General features: G+C 37.0%; 2 protein-coding genes across 5 annotated transcripts in view; both read right to left on the reverse strand.

The window, feature by feature from the left end:
* Positions 1 to 368, reverse strand: part of LOC103457191 (uncharacterized) — a 58,181-nt gene extending 57,813 nt beyond the window's left edge. For all 4 annotated transcript variants that reach the window (XM_008397160.2, XM_008397158.1, XM_008397159.1 and 1 more), the window contains exon 1: positions 2 to 368. The gene's annotated coding sequence lies outside the window, so the exon portion shown is untranslated. The remainder of the gene's footprint in view (position 1) is intronic.
* LOC103457297 (uncharacterized) overlaps positions 1 to 6,116 on the reverse strand; it is a 15,316-nt gene that overhangs the window by 3,752 nt on the left and 5,448 nt on the right. The window lies entirely within an intron of this gene.

Here is a 6,116-nt window from a genome sequence, read left to right on the forward strand (position 1 = left end):
CTAATGATCTGCAGTCGGTCCACTAGCAGCAGCAGCTCTGAGACTCTGCAGACAGAGAATCAAACCGAGTCAGAACAGAATCCAATCAGGTCCAACTGGATCCTTCCAGCAGAGGCTTCAGACTCAGGCAGTGGGTCACATTTGGTCMATGAGAACATTCAACATGTCAGCTAGAGCTGGATCACTGGGAAACAAACCATTCACTGTTTATACTACAAATCCCAGAATGCTTTGCTGGTGAGTTCGCCATCTACCAAGACCTACATGCGCCCTCTGCTGGTGACAGTTAGTATTGACCTGATTCAACATTAGTTCAAAATATTTAACTGCGTAATAAAATCTCCCAGTTTTGGGTGTCTTAAAGTGAATCAGAACCAAATAGAGGCTCAACACTCCCTGATATSAACCTAAACCAGCAGATAATTAACTAAAACTTGACTAAACTAAATAAACTGCAGGTCTGATGTGAAGCTGAAGAGAGGAGAATGTGAAACTTCCTCAAAGTCCAGATTCTCTGAACTTCACCTTTCAGTTCCTGATGAAACTCTGAGAATCGACTCGTTTCTCTGCTTTACGCTCAACTTCACCAGCTTCAATCACGGAAACATGAGTTAGGTCACTTCCTGTTAGCTAGGCTAGGTTAGCCTCACTGCACTCAGTGTGTATGGACCTTACCACAGGGGCCGCGTTTCATTGGCTAATGCCCATTTTCGTCACAGCGCAGCTACCACGTGCGTTACCGTCTCACAAACACAAGCTACAGTAGTAAACACATGCTAATGTACATTGTGGACTAGCAGACAGGCAGAAAGTTTTTGCGTCAGGACTCAAAAAAGAATGGTTCTCCACCGTCAGTGGGGTATCTGTACAGGCGATGTCAGGTATCCTGATTGTGTTTGTGGAACTAAAATTCAGATTTCCAAAATCTGAAACGGAAAGCCTTGCTTGGATTTGTGCACGACCGCATTTGCAGCTCAACCGTCATAGGATCAATAAGAACAAAGGATTGTCTGCTGGTCTAAGTATTGTTGCTTTGCTTTCTTTGTGTTTAGTGAATATAAAAAAAATAGTCAATAATAATCACATCCATTACGAAAACCTTTTAGCCAATTACAGCATAATGGCAGTACCGATACAACTTCTACACCTTGAAGTCTGTCTGTTACACAGTCTTACGTTAGCTGAACAGATCAATATGCAATGTGTACCGTATCTGACATACATTAAAGATTTTATTTGACCTGAAAAGGCTTTTTACTAAACTGTAATCGTGTTAGCCACGCTAGCTTTTACTAAACTGTAATTGTGTTAGCCACGCTAATCGTGTTAGCCTCTGAGTACCGTGTATCAGGCCTAGGCACATACAAACATTTTCCAACAGAAATCATCCTCAAAGCCATGAATGTCCTACTTACCCAGCCTTGTAAGAACAATAGGCGTCAGTGATCTTGTCCACAGCTATATTTATGCTGAGGGTGTGAGGATCTGCTCTGTTCCTCATCGACCGGTAGCATTTAGCTGTGACGCGCACAATGTTGGAGGCATCGCGTGGCTCAAACACCTTGATGTCGTCCAAAAAAGATGACATGAACTTGTTGGTTCCCCTGTCCATTGTCATGGCTGATTTTTTTTTTTTAAATCCAGCAGAAATGCTACAGTAATCGACTCAGAAATACTCTGCAGAGAGTCAGTCGAAATGAAATTACACATAGAAACTAAGCACCGTGAGGCTTTGTTTGTGAGACATGCAGCCACGTGAGACTTTCGAGGGGCGTTTCTGGGCGGAGCTTGGTAAGGTCCATTGACTTTGCTAATGGATGCTAACACATAAAACTCAGCACTACTGTTCTGTCAATTCCAGTYTGAAATAATCACAGCAGGTTAAAACATGATGGAGAGTTAAAATCTAAAACATCAAGAAGACGCTAACAAACTTTGATACCTTAAAATCAGTGGAAGAAAATCTGATGAAGTCATAAATTAATCCTAGATTGAAACATCTCCATGTGGAAAACATTACATTTACTGATGTAAAAAATATCACAAATCAGTGATTCTTGAGAATAGGGGCAAAATGGGTTTTAATTTTCCCTTTTTTTTGTTATTTCTCAACCTTATGTATGCAAATATGACAAATAATGTTTTGTAAATGTAAAGATGCTAAAGTGCAGGCTCCCAGTTGCAACATTTTTTTAAAAATTAAATTTTTAATCGACCTGACCCAGAACGCGGTCATCACAATCTGACAAAAATAAATAAAAAATATTTTTTAATGACCCTATAAGTGATATTTTTACTCATTTTACATACAAATGATTCTCAAGAAACAAAATAAATATTATTTAAAACAAAAAACAACAAAAAGTCCATCTGACGGAGTTGACACAGAGCTGAAGGTGACAAACTAGTGAGTAAAATGAAAAACTTGGTACATGTGAAGTAATGCAATTTATGTAAAATACATTMAAATGAATTTATTGCACATTTAAGTGAGATTTGACAACAATTTCACTGAAAGAATCAGAAAAACTGATGGAGTTGACAAAATGCCAAACTACCTCAATTTATATGATGTTATTCTGAAGGAGGATGGGTTGCTGTGGTGGCACAGGAGCAACGCACAACCCATTTATTTAGGCCTTGGTCCTCATGCCGGTGGTCGCTGGTTTGATTCCAGGCCTGGTGACATTTACCACATGTCTTCCTCTCTCTCATTACCATATTTCCTGCTGGACTACTTTCAAATAAAGGCCACTAGAGCCAACAAAAAATATATAAAAAATTCTGAAGGAGGCCATGTTGTAGCTCATCAGGTCCATGAAATTTTTCCATTTTACCAAAATTAAGCTTTTATTTCACAAAATTTCATCAAAGTTTTGTAAATTGTCAGTTATGGTGTTGACACATCATGGTTGTGACGAGCAACTTAGGAATAAAAAGAAGAAAAAACTAAAGAATAACTTAAGCTAACCAGAGCTAACTAGCCCTCTTAGCAAAGGAAGAGAAAGGAAGTGGTCATGGGGTCCTCAGAAGTTCTGGTGCCCCAATAATGCCTGATTTTTTTTACATTCTTTTCATGTCTGACGGTGTGGACAAAAATTAGGGACAAATTTCAATGGAGTTGGAAAATATATAAACATGATTTTTAATTGAGTTTATTGATACCTTTATAATTATTTATATGACTACTTATACGTAATTGTCATAATATATAATTTTAGTATTTCTTTAATTGTTTTAAACTATTATAATGTATTGAGTTCTGCTCCTGGACAAGGGATTTTACAGGCATCATCCACCGACTGCAATGTTTAAAATAAAAAAATATTCAGCAAATACCTGGAAAATATACATTGTTGTGCTCACATGACCCAGGTTAGTTTAGTCAGTTATTTGAAAAAATTATATTTTGTGTATATTTTATTCAAATTTTGTGCTTTATCCATAGGACCTGTTTTGTCCCTATTCTCAAGAATCACCAAAATACATTTATCAGAATTATTTTAATGAACAAGCTTTTCCAACTGGGAAAGAAATTATATTAGAGCGCATTGTTAAAATAAGGCAGGAACATTTATCTTATCCTTTCTCTCCATGGGTAAAATATTTAGTTAAATGTCCTGAATCAGTTCTGATTACATAATAAATAAATCAGTTTAGAGGAGTTTTTATCTGCTACATATTTAGTGAAAMTGARATGGAAGATGTTTAACATTTATCTGTTTTTAGCTTTAAGTTCATTCAGACTTTTGGATGATAAGTGGATCTGGATCCAGTCCAAGGAAACCAAGTTTCCCTCTTTGACGTGAAAATGATTAAATCTTTTAATAGCAGTAAACAAGATGAATTTATGATTAATTCCTTAATTTTAAATTAATGAAACAAAACCAAATATATTGTTAATAGTTTATTTAAATGTTTCATTCTTCTCTTTCTCATATTTATTCATACATATGAAAATTGTTCTCTTTTATTGAATGTACTTTTAAAATCAAGTTTATGCTTTAAGGTCTACTTGTCGATAAAATTGTATTAAACTGGGAAACATATTTTTATTGAGCTATAATGGATAATACATATCAATAAAGTTTGTTAAAGAAAAGTTACCAACTTTTTTCAATGTTCAACTGTGTTATTACGCAACAATCAGCCACACCCCTACCTCCTCTCAGGCTCCTCCTGACTGACTATGACCAGCTCTTCGTCTAACGAGTCCGTGAAGCCTCCACCTGCTGAGTATTACCACAGATGAGTTTGTAGAGGGCATTCCGTTTAAGCTGGAAGCGAGAAAGATGCGTCTAGACTCTAACTACCCTCAGATCCTGAGGTTACGACCTTTTACAGTACATGGATCAGACATCCAAATAACCCGACTCCAGAAACCACCCCAGTTAACGGCGGCTCTTTCTCTATCAATAACGTGCACTTGTTACAGTCTAGATAATTTTAGAGACTCGGCACGAGTCCCAAGGTCATTATTTATCATAACTAAAGAAACTTCTGAAGCCCCCATTTCACTAGGATCATGAACATTGATTTTATACTAACCAGGAGAATTGTTATATCTATGACTTAATTAATTTAACTGTCCACAACATCAAGTAGACTTTAATATTTTATTAGCAGGCTTTAGCAGGGGAAAATGACATACAGCTACTTTAATCAAGAATCAAAAGATCAAAATATAAAAGAATTTTAGAAAACACACTTCCCTCTAGTCCCTATACTGTGTCACTAAACCTTAAGAGAGGCTTTGGGATGCAGTTCCACTCTTTCCCAGATGCTGAGTTGATCTTGGCAGCAGAAACTTTAAATTCCATGGTCAGGGATCCATCTTGCCGTAGCAGAGTCCTCTTTCAGAATAAATCCAAAGTTGAACTGGTGAATGTTCTTCATGAGCTCAGTTCTTTATCCATAGGTGACCTTTGTCTATCCCCCATGTCCACTGCAGCATCGTTGAGATGTCTCTTGGGTTGAGAGTAAGGCAGATGTCGAATCAGAACCCCGGGTTGTGGATTATCGGATCTTGTTCCTTTCTAGAGCAGCGCGAAGTCTTCACCTTCCCGTGGTTTCAAAGTATAGCCCCAATCTTGATCCTGCATCTTCTTGTGGTCTTGCCTCGATCGCTGCCGGAATGAAGAACCCCGTTCTTCTCCTGCCTCTACCTTTTATACTCTCATTATTCCAGCCGTGTGCGCCTCTGTGCCTTACACAACCATCTACTTCTGCATCTTGGTTGTGCTTACACAATCTCCCGTTGGACCATTACATCAGCCACTTTGGCTAACTTCCTCTTTTAACATCTGGCGCTTTCACTTATTTTACAATCCCACTCCCTGGTTTTTCTCTCATCTTTTCTTCTCACGCAACCTCTCACATTGTGACACAGTATTAAGACATCTCATCTAATTTCATTTATGATTTCTCACATTTACTCTTTAAAATCAAGTTCACATAATTCATTACATTAATGGTACATTCGTAAAATGAAGATTACACAAGTTTTAATCACTTCAAATCATAATACTGAATTACTTGTTTCTTCTGGGTTTCTGTCACAATACAGATTATATAAGTTTCAATCAACATTAAATCATGATTCAAGATTACTTGTTGCCCTGGGGCTTTTATGATGTGTTTTCTGTGTCCTGGAAAGATCTCAATCAGTTCAAAACAGGTTTCACGACAACTTCCTGTTTCTTCTCTTCTCTCCTCCCACTTTCTGCACATCGACCAATGAGAGATCAGTAAATCTCTGATGCTCCACATCACTTCCTTTTTACAACATGAGTTCTTCAAAATAAAACAGAAAATGTATCAAAGCTTCTATTAACACTAAACAGATTAAGTGGCATATTTTCATATTTTATAGGTTTTTCATCTCAAACTGTTTTTAGTCTTTACAAACAGCTTTTTACCATATTTATGATGGTTTTCATACATATTAAAAAAACTGAATCTAACAGTTAAAAATGCTAATGAGAAATTAACACAATACAAAAGGTTATTTTGAACTGGGATATAATTAAAATAAAACATTGTTTTCTATAAACTGTAACTGATGTGATGAAGCTCAGTGCAGTGCGGCGGCAGCAGAACGTTCTCCATCATTTTCA

Source organism: Poecilia reticulata, linkage group LG21, assembly GCF_000633615.1.
Source record: "Poecilia reticulata strain Guanapo linkage group LG21, Guppy_female_1.0+MT, whole genome shotgun sequence".
NCBI lineage: Eukaryota > Metazoa > Chordata > Actinopteri > Cyprinodontiformes > Poeciliidae > Poecilia > Poecilia reticulata.